This window comes from Somniosus microcephalus, chromosome 20 (assembly GCF_052327205.1).
Source record: "Somniosus microcephalus isolate GS21.2 chromosome 20, FLI_Smic_1.0, whole genome shotgun sequence".
Taxonomy (NCBI): domain Eukaryota; kingdom Metazoa; phylum Chordata; class Chondrichthyes; order Squaliformes; family Somniosidae; genus Somniosus; species Somniosus microcephalus.
Genome location: NC_141006.1, coordinates 33,104,437 through 33,125,007, shown reverse-complemented (window position 1 = coordinate 33,125,007; position 20,571 = coordinate 33,104,437). Strand labels below are relative to the sequence as shown.

General features: G+C 45.1%; 1 pseudogene; it reads left to right on the top strand.

The window, feature by feature from the left end:
• Positions 1–9,975: 9,975 nt before the first annotated feature.
• Positions 9,976–18,219, top strand: LOC147103111 (uncharacterized; annotated as a pseudogene).
• Positions 18,220–20,571: the final 2,352 nt, after the last annotated feature.

Below are 20,571 nucleotides of genomic sequence, written 5' to 3'. Positions count from 1 at the left end.
TGACCTGCAATGGTAATGTTATCAAGATAGGGAAAAGTGTCCCTTAGGTTTTCCTGCTTAACCAGGCCATCCATTGCCCGTTGAAAGACAGCCACTCCATTAGTAACCCCGAATGGGAGGCGACGAAATTGGTACAGCCGTCCATTAGCCTCAAAGGCTGTGTACTGCTTATCTGAGACCTTCAAGGGTAACTGATGATAGGCACTTTTTAAATCGTAAGTTGAGAACACTTTGTATTCGGCCAGTTTATTAACCATATCATCAATGCGTGGCAATAGGTAGGCGTCCAAGTCGGTATATTGATTGATGGTTTGCGAATAATCGATGCATAGTCGCTGTTTGTGAGGTTTTAGAAGGTTCTTGACAATGACGACTTGAGCCCGCCAGGGCGACGAACATGGTTCAATGATATCCTCTGCTAGAAGTCGAGAGATTTCAGCCGCAATAAAAGATTGGTCTTCCTGATTAAAGCGCCGCAATTTCGTTATTATCGGTTGGCATTGAGGCGGAATACTGGCAAATAATGAGGGTTCATCAAGTGAAGCTGCTGATAATGCACAAAATGGTAATTTAGACGGTATATTAGAAATAGTAAGTCCGGGTTTGGATCCACCAAACTCAATGGTGAGTTTCTTATGCTGTTTTTGGAAGTTCAGTCCTAAGAGGAGATCACTACATAAGTCCTTGAGCACCGAAAGTCGGGTGGAGGGATACATACGACCATGAAGTGTCATATCAACAACACAAAAGCCGGAGATTCTGGTATTAAGTGATGACTGGGCCATCGCAATTGCCTGGTCCGATGGGAAGACATGTAGTTTCAATTTCGCAACAATCTGTTCCTTAATGAAACTATCAGTACTTCCTGAGTCAATTAAGGCATCTAAGGTATGCCCTTTAATTGAAATTTTTGTGGCTGCATGAGACAGGTTCTGTGGGCAAGCAGCTGTAATTGGTGTCGTTGCACAGAGAGTGGCTAAAACTCTCGGTGTGCTTCTTCGGGAGAGAGCTCGAGAGGAAGCTTGATAGGTCCTAGCTGGAGCATCTTGATAGGCCCTAATTGGGGCAGTTCGGTAGGCCTTAGCTGGATTGGCCCTCGTAGAGGCCCTTGATAGGCAAACTTTAGCAAAGTGTCCTTTTTTCCCACAATAACTGCAGATTGCATTGCGAGCAGGGCAGGTTTTCCTAGGGTGAAAAGCATCTCCACAAAAGAAGCATTCCTTCCTAGATTGCCAAGAGGCTGCTAAAGTGGGGTCATCCTCCTCTTCTTCATCAGAATTATCAGAATTAGATTCCCCCATGATAGGGTTCACCTGAGACCGCTTGAATTGTCTGGTTGCAGCTACAGCAGCAGATCGAGATCTGGGCAGCTGATAGAGGTCTGCATTTCTCTTTGCCAAATCCAGTGAACAAGCTAGGTCAAAAGCTTTTTGTAGCTCAAGTGTTTTACTTTCTAGTAGACGCTGGCGTATAAATGGAGAGGCAATCCCGCAGATGAAAGCATCACGAATCATTTCTTGGCGGTACGGCTCAGCTGAGGCTGCCTGAAAGTTACAATCTACGCTGAGCCTGCGAAGTTCTTGCAGGAATTCGTCAATTGATTCCCCTGGCCCTTGTCGGGCTGTGGCCAGTAGATGTCTAGCATAGACCTCATTTGGGGTCTTGGCATACAGTTTCTTAACTGCCCGAATCACCTCATCGTAATTATCCCATTCATCAACATATTCGAACACTTTTGGGGTCACATAATTGATAAGTATCTTCAATCTAGCAGGAGCATCCACTTCACATTCATCCAGAAAATTCTCAAAAGTACGGTACCAATGCTTCCATACCCTGCCAGCTGCTGGTGCATTCGGGTCCAAGTCCAGACGAATAGGTCTAAGGATTTTCTCCATGATGGGTGGTTCCCTGGATCCTTAATTCCGAGTTTGTCCGAAGGTCTAGTATTTGTGAGTGTAAATACTAAGTTACTTAAATTGATGTAAGAAAAAGGAGGCTTACCATCAAGTAACTTTAAAGTAAGCTTTAAGTAACTTATAAACACACTATATACAAGAGAGGTCTTTACCATGCCTCTGCTAGAAGCCTCTTACAATACTGAACAGACCAGTATTTATACCAGTCCAACAGGAAGTGACACATGACAGGAAGTGAGGTATGTACACAGTTCACAGTTCACAGGAAGTGATGACATAACTTCCCGGAAGTTATTATTTTTATCACAGTCACTTTTTCTAGGGGTGCACCACTATGAGATTGAATATAAGGGCACGAAACAGCATGGAAATGCTGATGGGCTATCACGCCTGCCACTGCCTACTGCGGAGGAAGCACCAGCAGTGGATCCTGTTGAAATATTCCATTCGACTATAGTTGAATACCTACCAGTAACTAACACTTGTATCGAAAAGGAAACCTGAAATGACCCGACACTGTCTTGGGTATATGATTTGACGGTGAAGGGATGGCCAGCACATGGCGACTCACTGTTGCCAGCATTCTCGACAAGGAGAGAACAGCTGTCAGTGTGCCGGGGGACCTTGATGTGTGGATCCCGAGTGGTAAGTCCACCCAAGTTAAGGGATAGAGTGCTCAATGAGCTCATGAAGGTCATCTGGGAGGGGTAAAAATGAAAAGCTTAGCCTGGGCTTATGTGTGGTGGCCGGGAATCAATAAACAAATCGAGGACCTGACCAAGAGCTGCTCAGGATGCCAGAAAGTCCAAAATGCACCACCACAGGCCCCTCTACACCCATGGGAGTGGCCCTCATCTCCATGGCAATGGGTGCATATTGATTTTGCTGGTCCATTCATGGACTCAATGTTTTTAATAGCCGTGGATGCGCACTCGAAATGGCCTGAGGTCATCAAAATGTCCTCCACCACCACGGAGAAAACTATTGCAGTCCTACGGACCATTTTTGCCAGGAATGGTTTGCCAGAACAGATTTGCTCCGACAACGGACCACAGTTTGTCGCCGAACAGTTCCGGAGGTTCTTGAAAAAGAATGGGGTAAGGCATTACACATCCGCCCCGTATCATCCAGCCACAAATGGATTGGCTGAGAGGTTCGTACAAACCTTTATGAAGGCAATAAAGGCTATGTACAATGACAACATTCTGCTGCAGCACAAGGTGGACAATTTCCTGTTCGCCTACCGGAATGCGACACATGCAGTCACCAACCAGGCCCCAGCCATAATGTTCTTTAACCGAAGGTTAAGATCTCGCCTGGATTTGCTCAGACCAAACGTACGAAGAGATGTTGAGAGTAAGCAATTCCAGCACATCCATGAGAAGCTAACAAGGAGCTTCAATGTAGGGCAGCCAGTCTTGGCCCGCGACTACCGAACAGAAAAATGGCAGCCAGGAACGATATGCACACGGCAGGGCCCACTAATGTACACAGTGGACGTTGGGGAGAGCATCGTGAGATGCCATGCTGACCAGATCCTAGAGTCACAGGAACAAGTCAACCCCATGCCTCGCCCATACGTACCTGGTGATGATCCCGACGTACAGGTAGCATCTACCCCAGAAGCAGTAGCATCGGAAGCTGATGAACCAACCGATGACAGGGTGCCAGAATCGCCTCCGCACCAAGAGCAAGACACTCGGGAAAGGCACTATCCAGAAAGGATCAGGAAGCCTCCTTAAAGACTGAATTTATAAATAGACTATTTTCAGCTAATGTTGCATGTTAAAAGTGTTAATTGTAATTAGTTTGATATTTAATTGTTAAATGAGTGTTATGGTACTGTTAATCTAAAAGGGGAGGAATTGTAATGTATGTACCTTTAAGGGGGAGAACTACTTTTTACAGCTCATGTATACTGTAGTACTGGCAGTGACCACACCTGTATATAACGTTGAGTAGTAATCTGTACAGTTCAGTTGCAGTCTGAGTCACGTTGAGTAAACACCGTTTGTACCGTTCTCCGCAGTCTGTGTCTGATTATACACGGACATAACAGCAGCGGCTCTGATAGCGTTGCAAACTGCGGGATGAATCTGCTACTGTACCCAACGAGTCCCAAGAAACTCCTCACCTCTGTAGCATTCTCTGGTTCCCGAGCTTCTGCCACTGCTCGCACTCTCTCTGCTGTTGGTCTGATGCCCTTATCAGACAACAGGATTCCCATGAAAATCAATCGGTCCATGTTGAATTGGCACTTCTCTGAGTTTAGTGTCAGTCCACTTTCCATTAGTCTGGTCATGACAGCATGCAGGCGTCTGTCGTGCGTTTCCTGGTCATGTGCATGCACGATAATGTCGTCTGAGATGTTTTCAACACCCTCTATTCCAGCTAAGGCATTAGCTATCTCGTGCTGATATTGCTCACTAGCTGAAGATACACCAAATATCTGCCTCTTGTACCTGTATACTCCGTTATGTACTGCAAACGTTGTGATTTCTCGTGACTCAGGGGTCAGTTCTAGCTGGTGATAACCCCATTTCAAGTCTAGCTTACTAAACACCGTCGAGCCGTTCATACCTTGGGGTATCTCATCAATGGTGGGGATTGGATATCGTTCCCTCACTATTGCCTGGTTTGCTCCTCTCATGTCTAGGCATAACCTTACATCCTTATCCGCTTTTGGTACAATAACCACAGGATTTACCCATGGGATGGGACCAGTTACAGGTTCGATAATGTCCATGTCCCTCAATTGTTTTATTTTGGCCTCTACTGCCCCCCTTAAATTGAATGGTATATGCCTGAATGGCTGGGTCACAGGCTTCACTTGTGGGTCGATATACAAACTGATCTGTTTTGTGTTCAGCCTTCCTACTCCCTGGAACACCTTTGGATACCGCTGTTCTAGTAGCTGTCTTACATCTACCACAGCTGAGACATCTGCGCCTATTTTTAAAACTCCCAGTTTCATGGCTGTCTCCCTTCCTAGCAACGGCTCCCCATGGCCTTTAACCACAATGAACTCCGCCTGCTCAGTTCTCTTACCTATTGTAATTCCACATGTGAATACACCTTTAACTGACAGTGGTTGGCTAGAAGCATAAGAGAATAACTTTCTCTCTGTCTTAGGGACATGTGACTGACACTTAATGTGTTCTGACTTTAATCCTTCCCATGTATTCTCATCTATCACATTATTAGTTGCACCCGAATCAATTAACATTCTCAGGTTTACTCCCCCCACACAAAAGGTAAGTCTCTCTGTCATGTTATTTCTAGTAACAGCAAATGCCAAGTCATTTTGTTCCTCTACATTGTTCACTCTGTGATTCTTTGTACCCTTTGTGCGGCATACTTTGGAGAAATGATCCCTTCCCTTGCACTTATGACACATCTGTCCGCATGCTGGGCATTTCGGATCTCTGCCCATGTGGTCTGTGTGTCCACATCTGTAACATTTCCTTTTGTTCCTATCGCCATTTCCCTTTGGTTTCTCTGTCGAGCTTTTCACATAATACCCTCTTTTCATTGTAACACGATGAACAGTATCTGTCTCCGCCTTCTCTGTACATGACGTGGCTGACATCTGCTCCTCGACGTTTTCACAGTGAGGCCAATTGTAACGTGCGGGCGAGTGTTAGATCACGCCCTTCCTCTAGCAATTTCCTCCGCACATAGGCTGACGTGCACCTACTCAGGATAGCGTCTCTTATTTGATTATCCGCATCCCCCCCAAAAGCACAGTCTTTAGCAGCCTGCCGCAAGCGAGTAGCAAATTGTTGCACAGTCTCACCTGCCTTCTGGGACAACTTATGAAAAGTCTGTCTAGCAAATGCTGCGTTGACCTGGGGCACGAAGTAGTGATTCAAAGTACTAACCGCTGCCGTGTAGTCTGCTGGCTCTCCTGTGTCCGGTAGAATCGAAAAGATATCCTGGACATCTGGTCCTGCTAGGTGTAGAAATAGAGCTCTTCTCCTCTGCTTCATGGCAGCTGTAGAAGTACCATCGATAATGCATCTTTTGCCGTCGGCATAAAGCTCAAAAGACGTTACCCACCTCGTCTATCTCGGACCCAACGTGGCTGGCTCGGCGAAACATGCAAAATTTTGAATGCCGGTCTTCTCCATCCTAGCTAACTAAAACTTGGGCAACTACCTTTTTAAAAAGATTCTGTCCGTTATCCTCATCGCCAATGTTGTATCTATGCTTTAATATGTTCAATCAAGCATGTAGATACGTCAAATTAAATCAGAGTCAAGCAGACAGGCTTCTAACTGTGATCTTTACTTTATTGGTAAAATGGCTGACTGCAGCTTTCCCGGGTAATTCCCACAATGCATTGCACCTTACATTACTGTATTAACTGGTGTTAAACTCGCACATTACATTACCGTATTGACTGGTGTCAAACTCGCAATCAATACACGACACGCGCCAAATCAGGTTAGTTCTTTGTCTTAATCTTGGCGGGCTATTTTAAATAATGGCAGCAATCCATGCTAACTGTTTTTAGATGGCCGGTAATCGCATCTACCAGCCCGATAATTGACTTGTTTTGTCAGGAATGTTCCTTGATGGGCCTGTCCAGCCTTGATGGCTTTCTTAATCTGTTTCAGATTATATATGTAAACTGCTTGATGGCCTTAACTATAGGCCTAACTGAATTTAGATTTGTCTCCAATTCGGTCTAATACATAATTCAAAGCCCTGTCTGGTTTCAAAATACAAAGTCTCTCTTCACAGACACTGCAGCTTTGGTTTCGATCCACAAGCTGTCTGCATTGCAGAGTCCATTTTAAAATCTTACAGGCTTTCTGCCACGAGGCACGGACGCCATCTTGGGTACCCTTTTTGATTTAAAATGTCCACGCAGGGTCCCGGTAATTAAAAACAACCTTCGGGGAAATGTAGAAATTTTGCAAATCTTACAACATTCATAATGGGAACTGCCTATTTAAGCTTATCATGCTCTAATTATACTTCCCACTGTGAAGGTGCTGCATTGCCAGCATTGAAGGTGGAGTGTAATTACAGCAAGATAAATTTGCATAGGCAGTTTTCATTATAAATGAGGACATAGGAATTTATAATGAGGACATGGGAATTTATAATGTATGACTTTAAATGGGAACTAAATTAGGTATTTGTACCCTGGTCCAATTATTCCCCCAGCTCTAACTCCATTTCACCAGACTACACTTTGGTTTCGACTCCCGCTGTGCAACGTCACGGGGGATCAAGTAGTGATATACTTAAAATATTAGATCTGCACACTCTTCCTTCCCGTTTGTCAACATTTTCCTCCAATAAATTCCTACACCCATAAAAACCACCTATGTAAACTTGTCACATGCTCCTACTAGTGGCATTGCTGTACTGCCTCACTGTTGTATCTTCCAGCTCCTCAGCCAGTACTGCAGAGACACCACTGTGCTCGAACCAACTCTAGGGCCCCGATTTTCTGGCCGCCGTCGAGCGGCTTTTCATGCGGCCGGGGGCCGAAAATCGGCGAAAAAGCGGGTCGGGACCCCCCCGCCTGATTCCCCGCCCCATCCGACTTTCGGACCGCCGTTTCCCTGCACCCCGCTTCAGTCCCGGCCGCCGCTGGCGGGACTAGTCGTCAGCACACTAATTACCAATAATTACCTCGTTGAGGTAGATTTTCCGGGGCCGTTGCGACTTTGTGGCTTTCCCCACATGAAACCCGCCTGCGGGGAACCCCGCTGCTGAGAGCTGGCGTGAAGCATGCCGGCTTGCTAGCTGTCAGCTGCAGGTCAATGGAGAAGCTGCGATTTAAAGGGACAGCACTTGTATGTTGAAGGACCTTGTTGCTGAAGGCTTGGGGCTACTTCTTCAAGGCTTAGGCACAGCTGTGGAAGGTTGGAGCCTCACACACTTCTCCAATGTGATCTCCTGGGAAGCCCCTCTCGCCACCCTCACTCAGCGCTTCCTCAGCGGAGGCAGCTACGAGAAGCATGGGACGCCTTTTTTTCCTTCCCTTCTTGCCATTGGAGGATCTCCAGCAGCAGTGGCAGCAGAATCAGGAACAGCATGATGAGCACCAGGAGCACCAGGCTGCTGCTCACTCACCTGAAGCTGCACAGGCCTGAAGGGGCCAGCGCTTGGAAGTGGCTTGAGAGCACCTTGCTGCGCTTTAGGGGGCCATGGGGACCCGTTTCTGCACTGGCAGTCCTACTCAGAAGGACTTCCATGAAGATCTGGTTTCTCTGTTCAACAGATGGCCAACGCTCCTCAAGAGATGTCATTCTCTTATGAGCACTCACCATGTTTTCCATACCCTGGTGAGTTATCTCCTGCATGGAGGTTGCCAATCTTTCCATAGTGATGCGTTCATGTGCCAATGACTCCACAAAGACACTGCTCATTCACATTCACAGATTCACAGAATCTACAGTGCAGATAGAGGCCATTTCGGCCCATCGAGCCTGCACCGACACATATCCCACCCTATCCCTGTAACCCCACGTATTTAATCCCCTAACACTAAGGGTCAATTTATCATAGCCAAATCAACCTAACCTGCACATCTTTGGACATGGTCGCTATGGACTCTTCCATTCGCTCCACACTCGCAGCGACCCTGGAGACAAAACCTGCCAGAGACTCCTGCATCTGTGCATGGAGATCCATCACCTCTTCTCTTGCGGATGGACCCAGAGGCAGAGGGTCAACATGCAGCGCAGCTGAGCTGAGCTGGCAGAGTCCTGCGCCCTCCGACAAGGACTCTCCACTGCTGTCCCTGTCTCCAGAATCTGCTGAGGCTCATTTGTGAGCTGTGAAACACCAGGTGACAACACCACTCTATGTCCCGAAGGTCCCCCCGAGGTGTGAGTGTCTGCACTGGTGCTGGGTACACTGACGCTGTGCCCTCAGAGGTTGGAGCTTCCTCTGAGGAGTCTGGCTGCACAGCCTCTTCCTCCTCCACAGTGAGGATGGGGGCTCTGGATGGTACTGTGGGGGAGTAAAGGAAGGAGATAGAGATGTAATGCCAAGGTTCTTCTGGTGACTCCCAGTGAGTTGGCATCTGCTGACACCTGCATCCATGCAGCCTTAGTCTCAGTGGGAGGCCTCTTCCTCCATGACCTAGGGAAGAGGACCTCCCTGTGGGCCCTAACCCCATCCAATAATGCCTGCAGTGAAGCCTCGTCGAATTTGGAGGAAGCTCGGGGTCTATCACTGCCCACAGCTGCTGCAGGCTCCTCTGCCATCCTGTATGATTCATTTGGAAGCCTTCAGAGGATGCAGTGCTTGCTATGGACCTTGAAAGCACCACGAATGATGACATCATACTGTGGGGATTTCTGACTCGAATTGGACAATTAGCAAGGCTTCCCACATGCTGGGAATTAATTGGCCACTTGAGGGAAAATTGCGTGGAGCTGGCTGACACTTTTTTGTGTGTGTCAGAAACCCCACATTCGGGGAAACCCGACCATTTCCCACACAAGCCGAAAACCGGGGCCTACATCTCTGCTTCTCAAATGTCCATCAGTTTTGCTAATAAAATCAGTGCATTATATAAAAGTAAAAACAGAATGCATGGCTTCTGACTACACTTGGCTTTGACTCCCCAGGACAGAAATTGTTACGTGTTGTGCCCATTTTCCAGGCGTAAAACAGCTGCAAAGCATGCCAATTTAATAGAGGGACGGCGTGCGCTCAATTTATGCAGGCATTGATCCCAATGTCAAGTTTTATGGGGCCCATTTTTTAGGTGTCCTGGGCATAAATACGTGGCAAATTTGTCACCGATGAGCAGGACAGGGGTCGGGTTTTGCCCCGCTCAGGATTCTTCAGCGGCCTACCAACACTCACATTGCTTCCTACCAAATCTGCAAATCTGTCATTGAAAGCATCGACTTGTGGACAGAATCTAATTCCTAAGCTTTGAAAAGAATAATAATAATAACAACAACCATGCAAGGCACTTCACAACTGGTGAAGGGAATGGACACTGATTAAGTGTTAGTAGAAGAGTTTGAAGGCTTCCTTTAAGAGATAGGTTGAAAGAAGACTATTGAAAGTGGTGGAGATGTATGGGGGTGGATTGGAAGAAAATCTCAAGGTACAGGGCTGTGGTGGCTGAGGACTCTGCTACCAATGCCGGAGTGGAGGGAGGAGGGAACATCAATAAGAAAGAGTCAGAAGAGCAAATGGTGTAAACTGAGATGAAGGACTGGAGGAGGGTGCAGAGATAGGGAAGGATGAGACAGTGAAAGGATTTGTTAATGAGTATGTGGATTTTCAAAGATAATGCTTTGGGAGATATCTATCCATGACATTACCTGTTGCTGGCAGCCAGTCATGCTGTCTCTGCATGCACACAAGTTTGTTCCTTTTCTTCCCAAGGTTGGAGAATTGCAAAGCGTCATTCAGTTTGAGATTTGAATTTGAATATTGTAACCTCAGTGGATCCATTTTGAATGTGAAGCCTGAGTAACACCACAATTACACCAATAGCATTTAGTAAATTATAATAGTGTGTATTGTGTATTGATTTAAACTCATCTAGTCTCAGAATAATTCTGATACAGAACAATTTAACTATTGGGCATTGGTTAAAGTATTCATGACAGATTTCCCAGGTTACGGAATTTGGCAGGACCATAACAATTGTATGTATCTCAACAAAAATCCACCATTGCACAGTTGGTTTATCTAGAACACTGCCTTCTATTCTTCACTTTCTTGACTTTGTTCAATCGACAGGACCAAGGCCAGCACCATTCGCAAACCACCTGCACTACAAAATGTAACAAATTTCAAAAGACATTGGCCCAAAATTTGCTGTAAAAAAACAGTGAGGCTAATAGCACTCGTCATTTTTTATGTGCAAATGCCACAGCAACGTCAGGTGCGGGTTGGGGCATGATTAAACCCTGAAATCAAAACGTTGCTGTCTGAGATGCCCCACTCGGCTGTTAGCTTCGCAAAAACAACATCAAGATGTCTGGCTCCCCAGCCAAATGCATTGAGTGGCGTGAGGTTCCTGTACTTCACGTGCGAGTCAGCAGAGAGTGCTGTGAGTTTGGGTAAGTGTGTGAGTTCTTTAATTGTTATTTCTCTTTAAATCATTCTTGATAAGATTACTTAAGCAGTTTAAGTAAAGGGGAAAAGTTAAATATTTGGGATTCTGTTGGTTTAAGAAGAGTAAAACAAGGTTACACTGCAGTAGGAGTAAATTGGCACAGCAGGCAGTGGAAACCAGTTTTCTAACCAATCAGCAGGGGTGACTCATTTGGCTGTAAACAAACAAACAGTATAAAAAGACCAGGCTAGTGCGAGCAAGCACTGAGTGCGAGCCAGCAGAGAGTGCTGTGAGTTTGGGTAAGTGGGGTGTTAGGTGCTCTTTTCAAACTTTAACTCTGTGGGTTGTAGTTAATAAGGCCTTTCTGGTGCAGAGTGACTGTTGGTAAACCATTTAACTGGTGTAATTAGAGGGATTGATTTAAATTAAATCCAATTAATTAAAGGGGATACTAGCATCTATAATCGGGCAGAGGGTGTCCATAACTAACAATAAAAAATTTAATTAATTACATAGAATGGAGCAGGTGATGTGTTACTGTTACGAGATGTGGGAGCCGGTGAACCCCATTGAGGCTCACGATGATTACGTCTGTGACAAGTGTCTGCTGCTACAGGAACTCCAGCTCCGTGTTGATGAGCTGGAGTCTGAGCTTCAGACACTGCGACACATCAGGGAGGGGGAGAAGTACCTGGACTCTGTGTATCAGGAGGTGGTCACACCTATGAAGTTAATTAATTCAGATGTAGCCCATGGTCAGGGACAGGACGGTGTGACTACGAGTGAGGCAGGTACGGGGATCCAGGAGGTAGAGCTGGAGGAGCCGCAGCCCTTGCTCTTGTCCAGCAGGTTCGAGGTTCTTACTCCCTGTGGGGACGGGAGCAGGGACTGCAGGGAGGATGAGCAACCTGGCCACAGCACCATGGAACGGGGGCCATTCAAGAGGGGGGAGTAACTAGAAATGTTGTAGTAGTAGGGGATAGTATTATTAGGGGGATAGATAGAGTTCTCTGCAGCTGAGAGCGAGAGTCCCGAAGGCTGTGTTGCCTACCCGGTGCCAGGGTTAAGGACATCTCCTCTGGGCTGGAAAGAAACTTGCAGTGGGAGGGGGTGGATCCAGTTGTCGTGGTCCATGTTGGTACAAACGACGTAGATAGGACTAGGAAGCCGGTTCTGTTAAAGGAGTATGAGCAGCTAGGGGTCAAATTGAAAAACAGAACCTCAAGGGGAATAATCTCTGGATTATTACCTGAGCCACGAGCGAATTTGGCTAGGACAAATAAAATTAGAGAGTTAAATGCATGGCTCAAAGACTGGTGTGGGAGAAATGGGTTTTGCTTCCTGGGACACTCGCACCAGTACTGGGGCAGGAGGGAGCTGTTCCGTTGGGACAGGCTTCACTTGGCCAGTGCTGGGACTAGAGTCCTGGCGGATCATATAACTAGGGCTGTAGAGAGGGCTTTGAACTAACTAGTGGGGGGGAGGTTCCTAGAGAGCAAATAATAAAAATGACAACAGAGAAGGTCATAGACTTAGGTAGCAGTTGGGAAATGTAAAACCAGAGCGTGTCAGGAAGGGGCAGAAGGTATGGAGTAAAAGGTAAAGTAATAAAAAGGACAAAAGCAGGAACTAGGTGTCACAAAACATATTTGAAAGTTCTCTATCTGAATGCACATAGCATTCGTAACAAAATAGACGAGTTAATGGCACAAATAACTACATATGGGTATGATCTTGTGGCCATTACAGAAACATGGCTGCAGGGTGACAATGCCTGGGAATTAAACATACCAGGTTATTTAACGATCAGGAAGGACAGGCAGGAAGGAAGGGGAGGTGGGGTGGCTATGATAATAAAGGAAGGAATCACTGTAATACAGAGAAATGATATTGGGTCAAAAGATCAGGATAATGAAACAGTTTGGGTGGAGGTAAGGAATAATAAGGGGAAAAAAACACTAGTGGGCGTAGTCCATAGGCCTCCGAACAGTTGCAACTATGTTGGACGGAGTATCAATCAGGAAATAGTTGAGGCTTGTAATAAGGGAACATCTATAATTATGGGGGATTTTAACTGTCATATTAATTGGACAAATCAAATTGGCCAGGGCTGCCTTGAGGATGAGTTCATTGAATGTATTAGGGATGGGTTTCTTGAGCAGTATGTAACTGATCCGACCAGGGGGCAAGCAACCTTAGATCTGGTCCTGTGTAACGAGACAGGATTAATTAAAAATGTCCTAGTAAAGGATCCCCTTGGAATGAGTGACCATAACATGGTTGAATTCCATATTCAATTAGAGGGTGAGAAGGTTGGATCTCAAACAAGCGTGCTAAGCTTGAATAAAGGAGACTATGAAGGTATGAGAGTGGAATTGAGTAGAGTGGATTGGGAAAATAGATTCAAGGGTAAGACGATACATGATCAGTGGTGTACATTTAAGGAGTTATTTTACAACTTCCAAAAAATATATATTCCACTGAGAAGAAAAGGGTGTAAAAGAAAAGACAGCCATCGTGGCTAAGTAAAGAAATTAAGGATAGTATTCGACTAACAACAAGGGCATATAAGGTAGCCAAATCTAGTGGGAGGATAGAGGATTGGGAAAACTTTAAAAGACAGCAAAAAATAACAAAAAGATTGATTAAGAAAGGGAAGCTAGATTATGAAAGTAAATTAGCAAAAAATATAAAAACAGATAGTAAGAGTTTTTATAGTTATATAAAAAGAAAAAGGGTGGCTAAAGTAAATGTTGGTCCCTTAGAGGATGAGACCAGGAAATTAATGGTGGGAAATATGGAGATGGCAAAAACACTGAATGAATATTTTGTATCAGTCTTTACAATAGAAGACACTAAGAATATCCCAACACTGGATAAACAGGGGGCTATGGGGGGGGAGGAGCTAAACACGATCAAAATCACTAAGGAAGTGATACTCGGTAAAATAATGGGACTCAAGGCGGATAAATCACCTGGACCTGATGGCTTACATCCTAGGGTCTTGAGGGAAGTGGCGGTAGGGATTGTGGATGCATTGGTAATAATTTTCCAAAACTCCCTGGACTCAGCAAAGGTCCCGGCAGACTGTAAAACTGCTAATGTAACACCCTTATTTAAAAAGGGCAGTAGACAGAAGGCTGGAAACTATAGATCGGTTAGCCTAACATCTGTGGTAGGTAAAATTTTGGAGTCCATTATTAAGGAGACAGTAACAGGACATTTGGATAATCATCATTTAATAGGACAAAGTCAGCGTGGTTTTATGAAGGGGAAGTCATGTTTGACAAATTTGCTGGAGTTCTTTGAGGAAGTAACATATAGGGTGGATAAAGGGGAACCAGTGGACGTCATGTATTTAGACTTCCAAAAGGCATTTGACAAGGTGCCACACAAAAGATTATTGCTTAAGATAAAAAATCACGGGATTGGGGGTAATATTCTGGCATGGATAGAGGATTGGCTATCTAACAGAAGGCAGAGAGTTGGGATAAATGGTTCATTCTCAGAATGGCAATCAGTAACTAGTGGTGTTCCGCAGGGGTCGGTGCTGGGTCCCCAACTCTTTACAATCTATATTAACGATTTGGAGGAGGGGACCGAGTGTAACATATCAAAGTTTGCAGATGATACTAAGATGGGAGGGAAAGTAGTGAGTGAGGAGGACATAAAAAACCTGCAAGGGGACATAGACAGGCTAAGTAAGTGGGCAGAGATTTGGCAGATGGAATACAATACTGGAAAGTGTGAGGTTATGCACTTTGGCAGGAAAAATCATAGAGCAAGCTATTATCTTAATGGCAAGAAACTGGAAAGTACTGAAATACAAAGGGATCTGGGGGTCCTGGTGCACGAAACTCAAAAGGTTAGTATGCAGGTGCAGCAAGTGATTAAGAAGGCCAATGGAATGTTGGCTTTCATTGCTAGGGGGATAGAATATAAAAATAGGGAGGTATTGCTTCAGTTGTACAAGGTATTGGTGAGACCACACCTGGAATACTGCATACAGTTTTGGTGTCCATACTTAAGAAAAGACATACTTGCTCTCAAGTCAGTACAAAGAAGGTTCACTCGGTTAATCCCGGGGATGAGGGGATGGACATATGAGGAGAGGTTGAGTAGATTGGGACTCTACTCATTGGAGTTCAGAAGAATGAGAGGCAATCTTATTGAAACATATAAGATTGTGAAGGGGTTGGATCGGGTGGATGCGGGGAGGATGTTCCCAATGATGGGTGAAACTAGAACTAGGGGGCATAGTCTTAGAATAAGGGGCTGCTCTTTCAAAACTGAGATGAGGAGGAACTACTTCACTCAGAGGGTGGTAGGTCCATGGAATATGCTGCCCCAAAAAGCTGTAGAAGCTACATCATTACATAAATTTAAAACAGAAATAGACAGTTTCCTAGAAGTAAAGGGAATTAAGGGTTACGGGGAGCGGGCAGGAATTTGGACCTGAGTCTAGGTTCGGATCGGTCATGGCCCTGTGGGTAGCGGAGCGGGCCCAGGGGCCGTGTAGCCTGATCCTGCTCCTATCTTGTGTGTCTAATTCTGTTAGATTCAGGAGATGGTTCTGTGATAGTAGATTGGCGGTTAGGATCAGATCAGCCATGATCTTATTGAATGGCGGAGCAGGCTCGAGGGGCCGATTGGCCTACTCCTGCTCCTATTTCTTATGTTCTTATGTTCTTACTTGCACTGTAGATACGAAATAAACTCGCCACAGAAAGTTATCATGTCTAAGTACCCTTTTAATGGCATGATAAGTGTTAATTACTGCCAGGCAACCTCTCTGGCAGCAAAAATTAACTATTACAAGTGCGGAGTCTCATTCTCTTCCAGTTTTAATTGTTGTTGGAGAACTAAAAAAAATTAAATTTAAGAATTTTTTAAAACATTTTAATTCTGTCTCTTTTTTCTCTCTCTCTTAATCCAATCTTTCTTTCCCTCTCTCTGTTTCTCTTTCTGTACCTGATTCGACGTTGAATTCACTCACTGTAAATTGCACTTCCTTCTCAGTTTTCACGCGGTTAATTTCAGAATCCTTCAGTCTGATTGGTTAAGGAGATACACAGTTGCTTGCCCGGTTCACTCAGATCCCAGATGCCCTGTAGAGGGCACCGCGCAGTTTCCACCTCACACTTCCAGCAACTTGCCTCACAAAAACATCATGGAGATTAAACGGGCAAGGACAAGTCTAACTAACAGTGGGCACCATTTTTTGGTTTGCGACAGCAATTTTTCGGCCATTGCATTTGAATCATGGGGAACAAATTCTCATTTTTATGGAACTTACAGCAAAGGCCTTTTTTTTAATAACCTGGAATATTTAAAGGGCCAAAGCACAGATGGAATTTGGAGGAGTTGGGTGAGTTTCATGTGAGAAATTAAGTTTGAAATGGAATCAGAAAGAGCAAAAGCTGCACTCTGCTTTAATGAGGCATCCCTTGACACACTGCTAGGTGCAATAAGGTTGCAAAAGGAGGCCCTAATCCCCAGAATTGGGAAGATTAAACCCACTTCTTTAACCAAGAAGGCATATTGGAGGTGACTGAAGAGATGAGCAGCAGGAGTGTTTTGCACAGGATGTGGATTCAGTGCAGGAATCATTTTAATGACCTAACTAGGTCAGGCAAGGTGAGCGCAGTTGCAGATTCAGCTACATCCTGTAGTGCACCCCATCCCCCTCACTCTGCCTTGTCAAACCTACTCCAACAAAAAAAAACTCCATCACATTGCTCCTCTCAACCACTAAAGTTTCAGCAGCACCCATTGTTCAGTTTCAATGCACTTCCTCACCTCCTACTTCCTCCATCCACCACTGTCACTCACCCCAATCCTTATGTAATGTGATACCACCTCAGTCAGCTCACCCAATTCTCAGCACGCATCCTCAAATGCTGCCAGTGGCACTTGTGATGCATCTGCCTGATAATCACCCTCAGCGAATGCACTGCATCCATCGGATGCACACATGCCTTACAGTCACTCATAGTACTGTTGTGCCCCCTTGCAGGAGAAAATAGCACAAAATACAAGGGAGAGGGAGAGGATCGGAGGTGGGCCACCACAGATCGTAGAGTTGACAAATGCAGAGCAGCAGGCCCTGGAGATAAGCAGGATGCCAGCATCCCTGAGCATCAGAGATGGTGAGGCTCGGACTTTACTGTTGCAGAGTTACAGCATTAAATATCTCCGACGCATGTTGACTTGATTTCTGCACCAAATGAAATATGATCACCTTTATCATATAAATTTCCCATGACTAAATCATATTCATCCCTTCTCTCCAGGGCCACCACGCGAAGAACAGCAGCCCATGGCCCTTTGCAGATGACATTTCCTCAGAGGAGCTGATTCCGTCTGAGGGTGCACCGTTACAGGACAAATGCTTACCAGGCACCAGCGCAGATCCGAGCACTTCAGTGGGTCCTGTTAGAGAGCTGGGTGGGATCTCACCTGGTGAATCACAGTTCACAGGTGAGCATGAGCAGAGACTGGTGGTAGGGACAGCTGTGGAGAGTCCGCATCGGAGGGCACAGACCTCTGCAAGCTCTGCTCAGCTGGACAGTGATGATGAACCCGGGGTCATCAATGGAAAGGAGAATGATAGAGGGTCAGCAGAAAATGTGCGAGGTACTGGCAGTTCTTTCCACAATATCAGAGAGGATGGAGGAGTCCAGTTCAAACACTTGTGGATTGACATCGCAGGCCATTGCGAGGATGTCTTCGATGGATAGAGTGGCCTCCTCTGTGCAGCTTGAAACAAGGAACAATAATCGGTCCGTGCAGACCCTGATGACGGTCGTGCAAACTACAGATGCCAACATTTCTACCACCTTAAACAGGATGACAGATACATTAGCTATGGCCTTACAACACATCACTGATCTGCTCCAAGCTGATCTCCCACAGAAAGGTAGGAGGGATGTGCTGCTGGCCCAGGAGAGTAATGATGGCAAAAGGGGACATGGAAGTGGGAACTCCACTCAAAGTGATTTCACATCTCACCCATTGCCCCCACCTCAACCAGTACCCAACATGCTGCCTCGTCTCCCATTGGCTCAGTCTCCCTTTGCACAGGTGCAGGTGGAGCAGTGGTTGGCAGGGCCCTCATGGGCTCCAATACCCAGAGATCATCGGCCGCGAGCATCACAGAGGTCAGAGCAGGGATCAGCGCAGCCTGCCACTACCTCTGCTGAAGCCACAAGGGTTGCACCATGTAGGAGAATAAAGCTATTTCAATAGAAGCAGAAGGCTTAGCTGAAATAATTATTGAGAAACTACTATCATTGGAGAAAGGGAAAGAAACAGGCTATGAGATTGTGAAGGATTTCACACTTGACAAATCTGATAGAGTTCTTTGAGGAGATGACAGATATGGTGGATAGGGGAAATGCAGTAGACGTGGTGTACACGGACTTTCAGAAAACCTTTGAAAAGATGCCGCACAGCAGAATATTGGAGAAGATTAAGGGGCATGGAATTAGTGGGAGGGTAGCAAATTGGATTAAAAACTGGTTAGAGGGGAGAAAGCAGAGAGTAGAGTTAAGGGCACTTTGTGCAATCACATACATGCCACTCAAATCTGATTCCAATTTTTGGAACATTGACCCTTATTCTTTTTCCTGGTTTTCTCATTTTTTGATATATCCTGCCCCTTATGCAGCAGTGTTTTATTACATAGAAAAGCATATTAATTATAAAACGGAAAGAGTCCATTCAGTCCAACCTGTAATGATCAATAACATGTCATTCTGGAGTGGTACACTAGATGGAGCTGTAGAGCTGTATAGAGCTGTATATTTAGTTGTATGTGTTTAAGACGACACTACCCTCAATGCACTAGGCTACCCAGAAGGCAGTAGTCAAGATGGCTGCCTGCACACAGGAGCACACATGCTGAATCTCTACAGATGCTGTACCTAGAGAGCGTGTACTGAATAAATGACTAGCTAGAAGCTAGCTGTGTTCATAATAAGAATGTCTAGTTATTAATGAACATAACATGGTACCAGGATTGGTGAAGATCTGCTGAAAATTGTGAAAAGCGACATGGAGAATTTGAGGCCACCGGAGTTTTTGAATCTCATGGGCAATGTCGACTACAATTGGCGGACTTTGAAATAACAATTTGAACTCTACATTGCTGCCATCAGATTCGGTACAAAGCCAGATGCAAGAAAAATAGCGTTGCTGCTCACGGTTGCATGCACACAGGCGATAAAGGTATTTAATACATTTGTATTTAATCCAGAGGAGAACAGAGAAAATTTAGACGATGTGCTAAAGAAATTTGATACACATTGTTCTCCCAAAAAGAATGAAACCTATGAAAGATACGTGTTCCGTTTGAGGACACAGCGGCAAAATGAGACTTTTGATAGCTTTGTGACCGATCTGAAACTGAAAGCACAGACATGTAATTTCTCTGAGCTGAAAGCATCCATGATTTGTGACCAGATTGTGTTTGGTATTCATGATAAAAAAGTCAGGGAACGTCTGTTGAGAGAAACCGAACTAACATTGGAAAATGCAGTGAATATATGCCAAGCCAGTGAGCAAGCTCGACAGCACGCGAAGACTTTCAGTGAAATCAATAATGATGCAATTGTAGTAAGTGCTGCTGTCGGTGCTGTGTTCTACAAGGGGAAGCAACATGGGCAGAACAGAAATGAAAAGCAATCGGAGGAAGGAATTTTAAATTGTAAACGCTGTGGTTACAAACAGCAGTTGAAACAATGCCCAGCGTTTGAAAAAATGTGCACAAAATGTCATGGAAAGAATCACTTTGCCAAACAATGCTTTTCAAAAGTAAAAACCAAGAAAGGGCAACAAGTCCGAGTTAATGTGATTGAGAACACTGATTTAAGTGAGACATTTTTTGTAGGAATGGTGTCATGTGACGATATAGAAAAGGATACAGAAAATGTGCAGTCCTCAGGAATAAACAATGCTGAACATAACGTCAATGCAGTAAAAGAGGACAAATGGATGATCCCACTGCAGGTAAATGGAGCATTAGTTACGTTGAAACTAGACACTGGGGCAAAAGCAAACTTAATCAGTATGGGTGACATTAAAAACATGAAAGAAAAGCCCAAAATACAGAAAAAGTCAGTGCTACTGAACAGCTATAATGGACAGAAAATAGATAGCTTAGGTGTATGCAGACTTAAAGTGACAGTCAAAGACAAAGTGCATCATCTCATGTGTTCTGTTGTGGCTGAAGGACTTGATTCACTACTGGGTGACAAAGCTTGTGAAGACTTAGTACTGGTCAAGAGAGTCTACCGTATAAATTGTGCCATAAGCAGACCAGATGACTCAATGGATTCTGTAGTGAGTAATTTCCAGGATGTGTTCAAAGGATTTGGAGTTCTACCAATCACTTACAAGATCCAGCTAAAGGAGGATGCTCAGCCAGTGGTACATGCTCCATGAAGAGTTCCAGCACCCCTGCGTGACCGGCTCAAGAAAGAACTGGACAGAATGACCACACTAGGAGTCATCAGGAAAGTCGAAGAGCCAACAGACTGGGTTAACTCCGTGGTATGTGTAAAGAAAAAGAACAATGATCTAAGAATATGCATGGATCCA